Source organism: Schistocerca gregaria, chromosome 1 (genome assembly GCF_023897955.1).
Source record: "Schistocerca gregaria isolate iqSchGreg1 chromosome 1, iqSchGreg1.2, whole genome shotgun sequence".
Classification (NCBI taxonomy): Eukaryota; Metazoa; Arthropoda; class Insecta; order Orthoptera; family Acrididae; genus Schistocerca; species Schistocerca gregaria.
The window spans coordinates 776,239,765-776,257,452 of NC_064920.1; the positions used below are offsets into that span (position 1 = coordinate 776,239,765).

Consider the following 17,688-nt stretch of genomic DNA (forward strand, 5'->3'; position numbering starts at 1 on the left):
AGGACCATTCGCAACCGTCCCCATGAAGCTGGGCTACGGTCCCGCACACCGTTAGGCCGCTTCCGCTCACGCCCCAACATCGTGCAGCCCGCCTCCAGTGGTGTCGCGACAGGCGTGAATGGAGGGACGAATGGAGACGTGTCGTCTTCAGCGATGAGAGTCGCTTCTGCCTTGGTGCCAATGATGGTCGTATGCGTGTTTGGCGCCGTGCAGGTGTGCGCCACAATCAGGACTGCATACGACCGAGGCACACAGGGCCAAAATCCGGCATCATGGTGTGGGGAGCGATCTCCTACACTGGCCGTACACCTCTGGTGATCGTCGAGGGGACACTGAATAGTGCACGGTACATCCAAACCGTCATCGAACCTATCGTTCTACCATTCCTAGATCGGCAAGGGAACTTGCTGTTCCAACAGGACAATGCACGTCCGCATGTATCCCGTGCCACCCAACGTGCTCTAGAAGGTGTAAGTCAACTACCCTGGCCAGCAAGATCTCCGGATCTGTCCCCCATTGAGCATGTTTGGGACTGGATGAAGCGTCGTCTCACGCGGTCTGCACGTCCAGCACGAACGCTGGTCCAACTGAGGCGCCAGGTGGAAATGGCATGGCAAGCCGTTCCACAGGACTACATCCAGCATGTCTACGATCGCCTCCATGGGAGAATAGCAGCCTGCATTGCTGAGAAAGGTGGATATACACTGTACTAGTGCCGACATTGTGCATGCTCTGTTGCCTGTGTCTTTGTGCCTGTGGTTCTGTCAGTGTGATCATGTGATGTATCTGACCCCAGGAATGTGTCAATGAAGTTTCCCCTTCCTGGGACAATGAATTCACGGTGTTCTTATTTCAATTTCCAGGTGTGTATATATATAATTTGCGAAATAATAAATAAAAATAAAATTGTATCGATTTTATTCCCAGTAAGTGGTGAACACTCATAAAACTATATTGTCAGGTATGCAGGCAAATGGATAATGCATCTGAACTGTCTCCTCAAGCCCAGGATGTTAAACAGACATTCTGTATAGATATGAATCTGGCCCTGTAAGACAGCTAATATTAGGTGCGGATCATAACAAATTAATTAGAAATGCTGCTATCACATAACTATAATGCATGAATTAATAAAAGTGAAAGTTTGAGATCTATTCTAGAAAGACAAAACAGCTGTTCTCTTTTTCATTCTACATGTAATTTATCAACTGTGCTTTCAGGGGTCAAGTGATACACAACAATCATGTTCAATTACTTTCAACATTCAATAACAAAATATTTAACTCTTGGACATATTTAATTGGCAATTATTAAATTGTTATCTCTACAAAATGAAAATGTTAGCACAGGCAAGAATGATCAAAAATCTTAATGTAATAAATTTACTTCAACGATGTCGTCCTCACCATGTCGTGTTTGCGTTGCCAGGTATGGCTTCAGCCAACCGCGATCTCGTTAGAGATGAATTTTTCCTCTTCTTCCCGGTCGCCACTAGCCCTGTTAAAGCCATGCAGCCACTTACCCTCGATCCCGCCCGTATTTACGTTAAAAGGAATAATATTTTGTTCTGGCCTTAACCCTTCCTGCACTGAAGCTCGGCGTTCTCTTGTTAAGTGGGGTTTTACAATGCCATTAACCACCTGAATGGTTCGTCTCCAAAATGGATTTCACTTTATCTTATTTATACATGCCGCTGTACTTACACTGGTAGATATTGATTTGTTAGTTTTCGGTATTTGAGATTACTGTAATTGTTTTTGTTCATAATACAGTTTTCTGAGGATCTCATACTGTATCGTACTGTCGATATGGACCGAGCTCATATATAAACATATAAGACTGCCATGTATTTGGCAAAATGAACAGTCAACATTGGTATACGAGGATCAGTGTGTCCTCGTATAACACATGAAAGAGACAGTCCCAAGGCAGTGTGTGAAGCAGACGAATGCACAGTTGTGTAATCGGTCCTTCATTTTTCATCGAATCTACCGCCAACGGGGATATTTTCCTGAATATATTACAAGAGTTTGCTGTGCCACAAGTGGAGCACTTGTAACGTGATGTCATACTACAACCTGATGGTTCACCACCTCATTGGTCCCTAAATATCCATCATCTTGTAGATGAGAAGTTTCCAGATAGGTGGATTGGATGAGATTGTCCGTTTCGGTGTCTGCCACAATCCTGTGACCTCACAGAACTAGCCTTCTTCTTGTATGGCTCTGTAAAGAAGCAGATGTACTGAACCAATGTTACCGACCTACGGAACTTATAATTTTTTTTTCTGTGGTAAGATCCCATGGGACCAAACTGCTGAGGTCATCGGTCCCTAGGCTTAAACACTACTTAAACTATCTTACGCTAAGGATATCACACGCACCCATGCCCGAGGGAGGACTCGAACCCCCAGCAGGGGCAGCTGCGCGAACCGTGGCAAGGCACCTCAGATCGCGCTGCTACCCTGTGCAATTAAAATAAAATCGATATTATTTATTATTCCACAAATGTGATGTAACAGAAAAATCTGGTTGTACCCCAGAGTTAGTGTCCCAAGACAGAATAAACTGAGGCATTTATGAACTAGTTACTTGAAAAAGTTTCACTTCTTACCAAGTTTCATTGGGATTTATCCCAGTGCAACTCACGTACATCTGTAAATATCATTTTTCTTTAAAAGTTGTTTATGACATTTAAGCGATTTATAATTTTAAGGCTTATTAATAGTTTATTGGCGTGACTTTTTCCAATTATGCAAGTACCTCAGGTATTGGTGCAATAGCTACTATTGTATTAATTTATCTGCAAACAATTAGATTCTTAATTTTATTGATTTTGTAAATGTTCCTCTTCATCTTTACTTAAACAGTTTGTACTTCTTGTTGTATTTCTTGTGCTCGGCTAATGCCTGCTTACACTCGCTGGTATGGACTTAACTCGTTCCTTAGTGAAATTTTAGTTTTTGCAGGTTATGAAAGCGATTATCGCTGTCCTAGCACTAGACCGTTCTTCCAGTGCATCAGTTTACAGATCAGTATGAATTCATTGGATTTTATTATTGATTTGTGTTTCTCCTTTGATTCCAATAAACATATTTCGATTTTTCACTTTTTTTAATTTTATTTACTTACATCCATACGAGTGTCTCAAGGTCTAGCTGACAATATTCAACCTTTCAGCAGTTTTGAGCTTAGCCAGTTATAAATCTATGTCCGGCTGAACTTTCTGAAAACAAATGTTACACTCATAAAATAAAAATAACGAAACAATGTGTAGAAAATACTGCGTATCCACCAATTGTCTGTATAATTTTAAATTTTAACAACTATAAAAGTACAGTAAATAACGTCAGTTGGTTTTCAGCATGGGACAAAATAGCCCAAAGTTTTCTGTCCTGCATGTCAGTGTGTGCACTGCTAGTGGCACAGACAACGCCCGGTTGGTATTCAGCTACTCTCCATGTGCATTTCAGGAATTTTACGACGACATATACAACTGTACTGCGAACGCATTGCTTCAAGTTCTGGCCACGCGGGGTAGCCCCGCCGTCTCAGGCGCCTTGACACGGTTTGCGCAGCTGCCCCCGTCGGGGGTTCGAGTCCTCCCTCGGGCATGGGTGCGTGTGATGTCCTTAGCGTAAGATAGTTTAAGTAGTGTTTAAGCCTAGGGACCGAAGACGTCGGCAGTTTGGTCCCATGGGAACTTACCACAAAAAAATAAAATATTCATGTTATGTAGGCCGGCAATATTGGTCCAGTACATCTGCTTCTTTACAGAACCACACAAGAAGAAGGCTAGTTCTATGAGGCCACAGGATTGTGGCAGACACCGAAACGGACATTCTCATACAAAACACTTACGTATCTGCAAACTTCTCAACCACAAGTTGATGGACATTAGGGGCCAGTGAGGTGGTGCACCATCCGGTTGTGGTATGACGTCAGGTTACAGGTGCTCCACTTGTGGCACAGCAAACTCTTCTAATATGTTCAGGCAAATATACCCGATGGCGGTAGATTCGATGAAAAATGAAGGACAGATTGCGCAATCGTACATTCCTCTGCTCCACACTTTGTCTTAGGACTGTCTCTTTGCATTTCACGCGTTACATGAGTACACACTGATCCTCGTATACGAATGTTAAGACTGTTCATTTTGCCAGATACATAACTCTTATTTTTCGAATGAACAAATGTTTGTGCCATACTCGTAGTCGCAGATCCATATTGTGGGTTAGGTTGGAGAGGGGAGAATGGAGGGGAAAGGAGGGGTCCTGATCCTCTCCCCTCCCCCTCCCGTCAAAAAATGTAGAAGCATTGAAATTATTACATCAACTGTTTCCACTGCATCCATTTATTTATTTTTATTATTGCCTTAGGTATCTACCCAGACAGCCTTCTAATCCAATTTTTATTCTTTACTACTTTAGTTCTTAGCATGTTTTAACTGGTTTCAGTTGGTGGGATGCAACATTTTTGCTAAAGTACGTGGGAGATATAACTAGATTGAAATCAAGGTTCAGAATTAAAAAGTAGGGCAGAGTGTTGTAGCTTGGAACACTTTTCAGACTTTCGCCTCTAACCGCCTCTGTAATAGAAGTTTAATATATTTTCTTATTCCATTTTTAAATGACAACATTCACTTTTTATGTGCTACAGCCTTTTTCTGAAATTACACAAATTAATCCGGAAAATTAAGTTTTTCCCAAATTTGAAATCATCTTACAAGGTATAACCAAGTCATGTACCTAGGAACAAACGTTCTGTTGAAATTTAAAAACATTGAAATCGAGAAAATCTTGTCAATACAGTATTTAGTTATCTGTCTATTACATTATGACCATATTACACACCAATAATCAATGACTGAAATAAAAGCAAGCAGAATTATTATCAAAACCAGTTAAAATTTAAATATTTTTTGAAAGTGAGTATATTAAAAACTAATATAAATTTCAAGTTTTCAAGACAGGTAAAATTGTGAAGTCATTAACGAAACTCAGTGAATTTCCAAACATTACACGTTCTATTGTGAAAGACCTTCTTCTGTTTCAAGGTACGAGATTGTGCACGAACGAAGAAGTATTGCTTAATCGTTTACATGTTATACAACTAGTCTTCAAAATATCTAGGATTTTATTTGCCATAAAATTCTATAACTGATGAATTAACAAAACATTCCAAATACGTTTAATGTGTTATTCAGCATTTAAAATGTAGGGCACGAGATATTTACGAATGGTGCACAAACATAACCTCATGTTTAGCAGCAATATTAACTGTAGAAAATGTCAGAAACTGCTTATGGCGGTCATAAGTGAGCATTCCTTCGTGTGATTCTACAATTAGTTATTGGACTGAAGTATCGACCAAAAAAACATTAAGTGTTCTTCGGTACACTCTCTCTTATGAGGTATTGCAGTAGGACACTTAAAAAAGTATAGATTAAAACAGAGAGAGAAAACCGTAATGGAAGGTACACACTACAAAAGTATAAGGGTCAGTCAAATGAAAACGAGACAGATGGTAAAAAGTAAGTAAACTGTTCATCATTTCAAAAGGAATCGCCGAAACTGCTAATACATTTATCCCATTCTGAAATAAGATGATCGATGCTTTCATTGGAACTTGTTCACTGTTGGCTACGTAATTATAATTGTGCCCAGGAGTGCACCACTTAGTCCGAAGCAATTCGACACCCACGAAGGTTTTTCCTTAGGGTCCCCAAAAACATGGAAACCGCATGGGGATAGACCGAGAGCCCATGGAGGATGTGTAAGGACTTCCCAGCAAAATTTCTGCAGCGCGCTCTTCCGATCGCTCCTCATTTGATTTCCATAGATTTGAAGCCTTAAAGAAAGACATACGTGATGGTCTCTTTGCTTCGGACGAACAGGTGTATACCTGGGTACAAAAATGGTGCCGGAGGCAAACGCAACATTTATCCACGAAGGCACTGACCGTCTTATCTTACAGTGGGATAAAAGTATTAACATTTATGGCGATTACTTTTGAAACAATAAACTGTTAATTACTTTATTCCATCTGTTTATTTTGATTTGATTGCAACTTACAGATAATTAATAGATTTAAGTTAGTGATATACCGTAAGTACTACTGCCATACTTGAACATAGGTCCTAGAAGAATCACTTGTAGTTAACTTCATTAACTCGTGCAAATTAGCAGGGTAATTCAAATTTGCAAGTTCTTCTTTCCCAGTTTAACAGTAATTCGTCTGATTGCATATTAATTTTTGTGCACTCAGGAAGAGAGAGAGTTCCTTGTAGACCGTGTAATCTCTTATCGCTACGAACTTCGGCACAAATGTTGGAAGAGGAGATTTTCTCGTCGCCAGACGCCGAACCAGTGTTAAGGATTGTTGTATTCGATTGTTGTATCCAAAGAACAAATGGTGAACATGCTCTGTGGGTCCACATTCACAAAGTGGCGACTCAACAGCATGAATGTGGTGTAGCTGCTGCCGAAAGCGTGCCATGTTTGAAGCTATAATGGATACAAGTTTTCTGCTACAACACCTCTCAGAGTACCAAGATTTGCTTGTTATTATTAGTGATATACTAGCATAACGTTGGGCTCTTGATTTCAAGGATTGTACTCATTCTTAATTCCATTCATTTAAAGTCAGTCATCTATATTTTTGTATAAATTAGTTTGCCGGTACTGTAGGACGATTTTATTCGACATCATATATTGCCTCTTTGCCCCGACTAACTGCAATTTCGTTTCCTTGTATCGCACACTGACAGTTGATCCCTAAATTTTGACTTGTCATTTATTGTTTTCGGTTTCTCTCCATACGTCTATTATTCTGTATTCCACGGGGTGGTTCCTTTTACGCAAGGTAATGGCTAATTTGGATTTTCATAGAATAATATTAATTCTTTCAGTAGTATATCAAATACACTCCTGGAAATTGAAATAAGAACACCGTGAATTCATTGTCCCAGGAAGGGAAAACTTTATTGACACATTCCTGGGGTCAGATACATCACATGATCACACTGACAGAACCACAGGCACATAGACACAGGCAACAGAGCATGCACAATGTCGGCACTAGTACAGTGTATATCCACTTTTCGCAATAATGCAGGCTGCTATTCTCCCATGGAGACGATCGTAGAGATGCTGGATGTAGTCCTGTGGAACGACTTGCCATGCCATTTCCACCTGGCGCCTCAGTTGGACCAGCGTTCGTGCTGGACGTGCAGACCGCGTGAGACGACGCATCATCCAGTCCCAAACATGCTCAATGGGGGACAGATCCGGAGATCTTGCTGGCCAGGGTAGTTGACTTACACCTTATAGAGCACGTTGGGTGGCACGGGATACATGCGGACGTGCATTGTCCTGTTGGAACAGCAAGTTCCCTTGCCGGTCTAGGAATGGTAGAACGATGGGTTCGATGACGGTTTGGATGTACTGTGCACTATTCAGTGTCCCCTCGACGATCACCAGAGGTGTACAGCCAGTGTAGGAGATCGCTCCCCACACCATGATGCCGGGTGTCGGCCCTGTGTGCCTCGGTCGTATGCAGTCCTGATTATGGCGCTCACCTGCACGGCGCCAAACACGCATACGACCATCATTGGCACCAAGGCAGAAGCGACTCTCATCGCTGAAGGCGACACCTCTCCATTCGTCCCTCCATTCACGCCTGTCGCGACACCACTGGAGGCGGGCTGCACGATGTTGGGGCGTGAGCGGAAGACGGCCTAACGGTGTGCGGGACCGTAGCCCAGCTTCATGGAGACGGTTGCGAATGGTCCTCGCCGATACCCCAGGAGCAACAGTGTCCCTAATTTGCTGGGAAGTGGCGGTGCGGTCCCCTACGGCACTGCGTAGGATCCTACGGTCTTGGCGTGCATCCGTGCGTCGCTGCGCTCCGGTCCCAGGTCGACGGGCACGTGCACCTTCCGCCGACCTCTGGCGACAACATCGATGTACTGTGGAGACCTCACGCTCCACGTGTTGAGCAATTCGGCGGTACGTCCACCCGGCCTCCCGCATGCCCACTATACGCCCTCGCTCAAAGTCCGTCAACTGCACATACGGTTCACGTCCACGCTGTCGCGGCATGCTACCAGTGTTAAAGAGTGCGATGGAGCTCCGTATGCCAAGGCAAACTGGCTGACACTGACGGCGGCGGTGCACAAATGCTGCGCAGCTAGTGCCATTCGACGGCCAACACCGCGGTTCCTGGTGTGTCCGCTGTGCCGTGCGTGTGATCATTGCTTGTACAGCCCTCTCGCAGTGTCCGGAGCAAGTATGGTGGGTATGACACACCGGTGTCAATGTGTTCTTTTTTCCATTTCCAGGAGTGTATATTATATGTCATTATTAAAGAAACAGGTACCTAAAAACACGCCTCTAATTCAAAGCAATCGCTCAAGAACTGTCGGAGATACACGATTTTGAAAATTTATATTTGCATTTTTATTCATATGGCAACGGCCTTGCCGCAGTGAATACACCGGTTCCCGTGAGATCACCGAAGTTAAGCGCTTTCGGCCGTGGTCGGCACTTGGATGGGTGACCATCCAGGCCGCCATGCGCTGTTGCCATATTTCGGGGTGCACTAGCCTCGTGATGCTAATTGAGGAGCTACTCGACCGAATAGTAGCGGCTTCGGTCAAGAATACCATCATAACGACCGGGAGAGCGGTGTGCTGACCCCACGCCCCTCCTATCCGCATCCTCCACTGAGGATGACACGGCGGTCGGGTGGTCCCGGTAGGCCACTCGTGGCTTGAAGACGGAGTGCTTTTCTTTATTCATATAGATCGTCATCACATTTTATGCGTTTTATGGTAATTAAAAACGTACATATCTATGGTTCAAATGGCTCTGAGCACTATGGGACTTAACTTCTGAGGTCATCAGTTCCCTGGAACTTAGAACTACTTAAACCTAACTAACCTAAGGACGTCACACACACCCATGCCGAGGCAGGATTCTAACCTGCGACCGTAGCGGTCACGCGGTTCCATATGTATCTATGGCACGTTTATAGCGGCAGTGAAAGGTGAGGGGTAGCGGAAGATAGAAACAGTAACGAACTATGATCCTTCTCTTCCAAGAACCGAACCCTCGATCCAGCCCTGGACTTTAGTGCCTGTAGCAGCTGCAGCTTGTAAGCGTTAAGGAGTAACATCTTACGCGAGACTTTGTTCGCTGCTGATCGAAGCATCTGCAACTCTCTGCCCGCTGTACGGTCTGATTTCATCGGACTCCCTGCAAATGCGTGTCGTGCCTTGTTATTGTTCGCGTCTGAAGCAAATGGGCAACTGGCACCTATTTACGAAGACTGCCGAGAAGCCTGTGGTAGTGGTTCCCTTCTACGTTTAGTTCAAAAGTTTCGTTGCACTCGGATAGCGAATTTCGTCGCTATGACTCAGGCTACAAACTGAGATATTTGTAGTGGCGTCCGTATTTTTCGTCAGAGCTACGCACATGGAAAATTAAAAAAAAAACTGTAGGAGTTGTCTTGCCACATGTTGGAAACCAGTTGTTATTATCTAGTGCAGTTCATAAGTTATTGAAGTATAAAGCTGTAAAGATAATTTATGAACACCGACCACCTCCACGAAGGAAAGGAGGCAGTATTTTTGCGACGACTGGCTTTGCCGTCTGTTACCTCCGGTGGCTCCCAGCAGTGTTGCAACTGCTGGTGCGAACTCCAGCCAGCGCCCCTGAACCCACGAGGTCAGCCTCGGCACGGCAGGCAGTCGCCTCCGCCCCCGCGCTGCCACGCCCTAACCCAAACACTGCGCCGCCCTTGACTCGCCGCCTCACCTGTATCGTGCTACAGCTGCCCAGCTCACGTTTCTTGGCCTGTGTCACCGACCACACTATCGGTATCTCCCTGTTGTGTACCGGCGTCAGGTTTCACTTTCACTCACTTTCCTTACGCTCTTCACTGACACATTTCTAAAGTCGTTTTCCGCTGTGTTTCTCCCATGGACGTAGAGTATTGTTTTAATATCATATGGACGTAAACTATTATAGCCTTTGACAGGCGTTCATTTGCATTTGTATTTACACTGACGCGCCAAAGAAACTGGTATAGGCATGCTTATTCAAATACAGAGATATACACACATCAAAAAAAAGTCTTACATCTCCCCGGTTCCCAGAACTCCGGAAAATAGACATAGACTGTGAATATTGTGCCACACAGTCCCTTTGACTGTTCAGAGATGTCACTAAAACCGCCCAAAGATGTAAACAACCATGCATGAGCATGTGCCTACTAGACGGAGGGGGTCCGACAGCCGATCAGTTACAGTCATTCCACCAGGACGGAGATACATTGCTAGTCTTGTCTGCAGTTCAACCATGCCTAGACAGTGAATACCGCGGTTCGACCGCGTCCGCATTGTTACTTTGTGCCAGGAAGGGCTCTCAACAAGGGAAGTGTTCAGGCGTGTCGGAGTGAACCAAAGCGATGTTGTTCGGACATAGAGGAGATACAGAGAGACACGAACTGTGAATGACATGCCTCGCTCAGGCCTTCCAAGGGCTACTACTGCAGTGGATGACCGTTACCTGCGGATTATGGCGCGGAGTAACCCTGACGGCAACGCCACCATGATGAATAATGTTTTTGATTCCGCCATAGGACGTCGTGTTACGACTCAAACTGTGCACAATAGGCTGCATGATGCGCAAATTAACTCTCGACGTTCATTGCGAGGTACATCTTTGCAAACACTACACCATGCAGCGCGGTACAGATGGGCCCAACCACATGCCGAATGGACTGCTCAGGGTTGGCAGACCGAGCGAGGTGGCGCAGTGGTTAGACACTGGACTCGCATTCGGGTGGACGACGGTTCAATCCCGAGTCCGGCCATCCTGATTTAGGTTTTCCGTGATTTCCCTAAATCACTCCAGGCAAATTGCCGGGGTGGTTCCTCTGAAAGGGCACGGCCGACTTCCTTCCTCATCCTTCCCTCATCCGAAGAGACCGATTACCCCGCTGTCTGGTCTCCTTCCCCAAACCAACCAACCAACCAGGGTTGGCATCACGTTCTAAGCGCCGATGAGTGTCGCATATGCCTTCAACCAGAAAATCGTCGGAGACGTGTCTGGATGCAACCTAGTCAGACTGAACGCCACTGTCCAGCGATTGGAGCAAGGCGGAGGTTCCCTTCTGTTTTGGGATGGTATTATGTGGGGCCGAAGTACGCCGCTGGTGGTCTTGGAAGGCGCCGTAACGGCTGTACGACACGTTAATGTCATCTTGCGACCGATAGTGCAATCAAATCGGCAGCATATTGGCGAGGCATTCGTCTACATGGGCGACAATACGCGCTCCCATCGTGCACATCTTGTGAATGACTTCTGCTCGTCTAGAGTGGCCAGCATGTTCTCCAGACATGAACCCTATCGAACATGCCTGGGATACATTGAAAAGGACTGTTTATGGACGATGTGACCCACCAACCACTCTGAGGGATCTATGCCGAATCGCCGTTGACGATTGGGACAATCAGGACCAACAGTGCCTTGATAAACTTGTGGATAGTATGCCACGACGAATACAGGCATGCATTATTGCAGGAGCACGTGCTACTTGGTATTAGAGGTACTGCTGTGAACAACAATCTGGACCACAACCTCTGAAGGTCTCGCTGTATGGCGGTACAACATGCAGTCGGCATTGGTGGCCGTGGGGTTCTAAGCGCTGCAGTTCGGAACCGCGGGCCTGCTACGGTCGCAGACTCGAATCCTGCCTCGGGCATGGATGTGTGTGATGTCCTTAGGTTAGTTAGCTTTAAGTTGTTCTAAATTCTAGGGGACTGATTTTAGGTCCCATAGTGCTCAGAGCTATTTGAACCATTTGGTACAACATGCAATGTGTGGTTTTCATGAGCAATATAAAGGGCGTAAATGATCTTTATGTTGATCTCTGTTCCAATTTTCTCTGCAGGTTCTGGAACTCTCAGAACCGAGGTGACGCAAAACTCATTTTGATGCGTGTATAAACAGGAAGAATATGGCGCTGCGGTCGATAACGCCTATATAAGACAACAAGTGTTTGGGGTAGTTGTTAGGTTAATTACTGCTGCTACAATGGAAGGTTATCAAGATCTAAGTAAGTTTGAACGTGGTGTTATAGCCGGCGCACGATCGATGGAACACAGAATCTCCGAGGTAGCTATGAAGTGTGGATTTTCCCGTATGACCGTTTCACAAGTGTACCGTGAATATCAGAAATCCGGTAAAACATCAAATCTACGACATCGCTGTGGTCGGAAAAAGATTCTGCACGATTACTGAAGAGAATCGTTCACGGGACAGAAATGCAGCCCTTCCGCAAATAGCTGCAGATTTCAATGTTGGGCCATCAACAAGTGTCAGCGTGCGAACTGTTCAACGAAACATCATCGATATGGGCTTTCGGAGCCGAAGGCCCACTCGTGTACCCTTGATGACTGCACGACACAAAGCTTTACGACTCGCCTTGGCCCGTCAACACCAGCAGTATACTGTTGATGACTGGAAACCTATTGCCTGGTCGGACAAGTCTCGTTTCCAATTGTATGGAGGTGATGGATGTGTACGGGTATGGAAAAAACCGCACGAATCCATGGAACCTGTATATCAGCAGAGACTATTCAAAGTGGTGGAGGCTCTGTAATGGTGTGGTGTGTGTGCAGTTGTGTGATATGAGATCTCTGGTACGTCTAGACACGACTCTGACAGGTAACACATAAACAACCTGTCTGAACACCTGCATCCATTCATGACCATTATACATTCCGATTGACTTGGAAAAATCATCCCACACGTCCAGAATTGCTACAGAGTGGCTCCAGCACACTCTTATGAGCTTAAACACTTCCGCTGGTCATCGGACTCCACAAAAATGAACATTGCTGAGCATATCTGGTATGCCTTGCAACGTGCTGTTCAGAAGACATTTCCACCCCCTCGTACTCTTACTGATTTATGGACAGCCCTGCAGGATTCATGGTGTCAATCACCTCCAGCACTCCTGCAGACATTAGTCGAGTCCATGCCACGTCGTACTGCGGCAGTTCTGCTTGCTCACGGGCGCCCTGCACGATATCAGACAGGTGTACCAGTTTCTTTGCCACCTCAGTGTATTTATTGTTCTCACAACACTGTTCAATTTGGAAAGAAATCTGGGCTCTCATTTGCGATCGATGCCTGCTGTAGATTTTTTACAGTTTGTTACTTACTTCGTTTAAACGTGGTAATGCAAAAAATTTGAAACTGTCATTAATCTGAAGGTTCGTCTGAACACCACAATGTCTTACTGGGCATGGTCCGACCTTTAACTGGCATACCCTGCCAGTTACAGGGGCGCCCACAGTTGAAAACTGAATCTATAGCATTACATTTGTAGATGCTCTTCACAGGTATGCAGCCGGAATTCATCGTGTTGTCAGAGCGTGAAGAGCATCGACATACGTTACACCGGAAAAAGTAATGACATTTTATTTGTAGTCCGACGTTCAACACTTATTCACACAAGACACATAATCGTGGAGCTAACGGGAAATACTCAGTCGTAAATAAAAATTACTCTCTTTTTAATGTGTGAAGTTTTGTATAGCATAATTCTTTGTCTTCTTACTGCGTATGTCATTTCAAAGTTCTGCAGTTGTCTTACACTTGTGCATATCCTTTCACTTTTGTAAATCTGTTTCTGTTCACATTGTTATGAGTTGTTCTATAATGTAAAGATGTTCCTGACAGTTTCATGCAATCTAGGCCATCGTCGCGCACTTAAGATCAATCACAAACACTTATTTTGGGGAACTGTGTCACAGATATTTATTTATTTTTCCTGCTGCTATTTTCCGTGAGAGCTATTCATGTTCCCCGACGTGGATATTAATTTGGACAACATTTTGGAAACAGTGTACAATTAGGTTCCTGTGAACGTTCATCCAACTTACATAGTTAGTTATGGAAGGGTGTTGTAGTTAACATTAAATTCCAGTTGCTATTCAACGTGACATTTTTCACATACTTAGATCACTGGCAATGCTCAAAGTCCTATTGGTAGAGCGATCTAAGATAGAGCCACAAGGGTACAACTTGTATCTTGACGTCCGTGCAATTACGGGACCACAATTATAACTGATATTTAAAAATGAAGGTACGTACCGGTGTTGAATCCGGCGTTCCCTCTATGAAACATTACTTCCTTTAACGGATACTACACCACAGGTCATGTGAAGCAGTTTGTTTCTGAATCACTGTAAAAAGGCGCTTGTAAGTGCGAGTGTACATACTGAAAGAAAAGGAACAGAACGAAACCGATAGTTAACGTCGAAAATGATTACTTACTTGACTTCAAAAAAATGGTTTCGTTAGAGCACATTACAGGTTCACCATGGCTGCTCTCACTACACTCGATGATTTCTATATTCTTTCTGCAGTCTGAAAAACTGAATCTCTAGAGAAATTCTTATTCAGAATGAAAAGGCTGAATGAAGAGTTCCGTTCTTTAACAACTTGTTCAGTGTCAAGCTTTGAACTATTAGAGCGATTTTAATTTTTACACTTATTTAAATGCTATTCGCTAAATTTGTGAAAGGCTCATCTTGGCATCTAGTGATTACCGTGCCACATTAAATTCGTAGTTCTATGAAAGCGAGACTAAGCACTGTCTGTCTGTCACTTACCATGGAGTAATTCCTCTTTTGTTGAAGCGCTACTCCACCTTAGTGAATTTTCCAGTCGCATGAGTATCGTTGATTGACAGGCTCTGCTGTTTCTACCCCTGCCAACAAAACCAAATCGTGCAGAACAAAATTCTGTTTAATGTTTTTGTTGTGATTCAGAACCTAGACAAACATTAATGTCAAGTATCTAGCACAACCGTGTGGTTTTTGACTAAAATACTGAGTTGGGAATTTATGTGCTGATTTGTCCATTTTCAGAAGTAGCCATTGTTCTCTTCGCGGACACTTCGTCATCTTACAAGAAGAATACGGCTAGTTCCAAAACCCGATTTCCTAGAAGCTTCGCTTCGTAGAGATTAAGCAACCACATTCTCGGATTATCAGTAGATAAACGATTGTTACTGAGAAACGTATGTTTTCGACGTACCAAAGATATCTTTTAGGGGGCGCTGATTTCAGCCGAAATGATGGTACAATGACTAGCGCCGTGGCTGCCGCTCTTGTGTCCCGTATTCGAAATCCGATTATTTTTTCTATTTATTTATTGCTGTACTTATATCTATTTATCTATCCACTGCCATAGAAGGTCACTACACGAATGTTGCTTGTTAAGTTATGGGATACAAACCCCTTATATTAATTCTAAAATCACAACTGGGTTTTAAATTTATTACATGCCACATGTGTTTGGCACTGGAAATGATGAAAGTCCTATTAATTAACAGTAATAAACAACCTATAACGATCGAAGATAGAGCCACAAGGGTATAGACCTATATTTTGATGCCTGTGCAATTACAGGACCACAGTTATAACTGAGATTTAAAAATGAGGGTAGGTACTGGTGTTGAATCCGGCGTTCCCTCTATGAAACATAATTTCCTTCAGAGAACTTTTTAAATTCTCTTGTTCTTACTTTCCATTGTGATATCAAGTGTTACATTTTATCCTTATGTTAATTCTTCAGGAAGATTTAGTGCATTCCCTCGGATGATACCGATCGCATAAACATCCGAAAGATAAAAATTCCGAAACTACGAACGTCGCACGAATGCAGCCTTGCCCCAGTCACATTTATTCGTATGAATCTCACTCGGTATAAGAATATCGTTAACATTGTTAATGATTTCACGCATTGGCAAAAATTTCGCTCCAAACCAGGCATGATGAATTGCTTTTACGAAAACTGGCGCATCCAATTGATTATGAAACAAGACAACCTACAGGATTTTCACCGAAATCAATTTCAAATAATTATCTCATTCATTTATTTTTTAATTCATTGACCAGACATACAATAAGTAGACGAATAAGAACAACGGTATTTCAATAAACATTAGAAAACACTCGTGTAGTATTCTTCCTCGTCTACGGACATAGATAGAAAAATAATAATAATAATAATAATACTTGGGCTTCGAACAGGATCGCGGAACTGTGAAGCCACGACGCTAGCCACTGTGCAACCGTTGATCTGTTTACTCATTAAGAGACACATAAGGTACCTCGGAAACTTCGACCGTCGTTTCCTCAGAAACGGTCCAGTATCTATGAATAAGCCGAGACATGTGTTCACTAATTTTGACCCCTCTTCAACTGAGAGAATTTTCTGAGTAATAGAGCTATGGCACTTCGCGTGCTCATACAGTGAAGGCTTTCACGACCGGATGTTTCAGCTGCTAAGCATTTTTCCGGGTGGTCCATGGAAATCGTACAAAGCTACGATGGACATCTTCGGAGGTGCTCCTGGTTGTGCTGTTGCCGTGTTCCCCTCGTTAGTATTTATGCTATATTTTACACCATGAAGGTCCGTGAGTAGTCGGAATACACTTCTTTAACGTTCAAAAACGAGCATAAGTTTTTTATATATATAATTTAAAGTCAGTACCTTGTCAGATAGATGAAATCTGTTGATATTCCCTGAAACCGCCAGTCATTGGGGTTCTTTTAGAAGCACAAGCTTAGATCAAATTATGACTATCAGTTAACATAAATTTCTCTCTGTAGCTATTTGTGTGCCGTCTAAAGCTGCTCGACACTCTTGTCTTTTAAAGCATCTCGGATTAAATATCGCTGATATGACTGCTTAGGCTGTGAACGATGAAGAGAGCGCACGCAACGAAATCATATTTCCATGGCGCAGCCCCTTGCTACTGCTAAAGGAGAGGACGTCTTATAAGGATACTGTTTGCAGTGCCGGCAATCTACAGCACGTCAGTCGCTATTTTACAAGTTTTGTGGGAGAATTGTTGTCAATTACTGAGTATGAATTCTGGCCCTACCCATCTAGACGTCGTGAATTCTTTCATGAATTATGTTCTTGTCGTTGTGCTTGGCAATTCAAGTAAGAAGATTAGTGTAATACAGTTCTCCGTGAACTGAAGGAATGAATTAAATACTTAAAGGTGAACTTGAGTTATTAAAAAAAATACTATGTACCTATCACTAAAATGAAAACTATTTAGAAATCCTAAATTAAAACTAAACGACACAATGAGCAGAAGAATCATATTGACAAAACACCTTGGTGCGTTAGTAGACAACAGCAACTGCTTTTGAGTGTCAAATACAGGAGGCAGGGAGAATAACAAAGATAATGAGACATAAAACTGTCAGCGTCATGCACTATATGATCAAAAGTATCCGGACACCTGGCTGATAATTACTTACAAGTTCGTGGCGCCCTCCATCGGTAGTGCTGGAATTCAGTATGGTGTTGGCCCATCTTAACCTTGATGACAGCTTCCACTCTCGCAGGCATACGTTCAATCAGATGCTGGAAGGTTTCTTGGGGAACGGCAGCCTATTCTTCACGGAGTGCTGCACTGAGGAGAGGTATAGATGTCGGTCGGTGAGGCCTGGTACAAAGTCGGCGTTCTAAAACGTCCCAAAGGTGTTCTATAGGATTCAGGTCACGACTCTGTACAGGCCAGTCCAGGGATTTTGTTGTCGTGTAACCACTCAGCCACAGACCGTGCATTATGAACAAGTGCTCCATCG

At 43.7% G+C, this 17,688-nt stretch overlaps 1 protein-coding gene and 1 pseudogene across 1 annotated transcript in view; both read left to right on the forward strand.

Moving 5' to 3' along the window:
• LOC126268518 (glutamine synthetase 2 cytoplasmic-like) overlaps window positions 1–17,688 on the forward strand; it is a 413,531-nt gene that overhangs the window by 94,245 nt on the left and 301,598 nt on the right. The gene's annotated exons all lie outside the window — the stretch shown is intronic.
• Window positions 8,469–8,586, forward strand: LOC126290948 (5S ribosomal RNA; annotated as a pseudogene).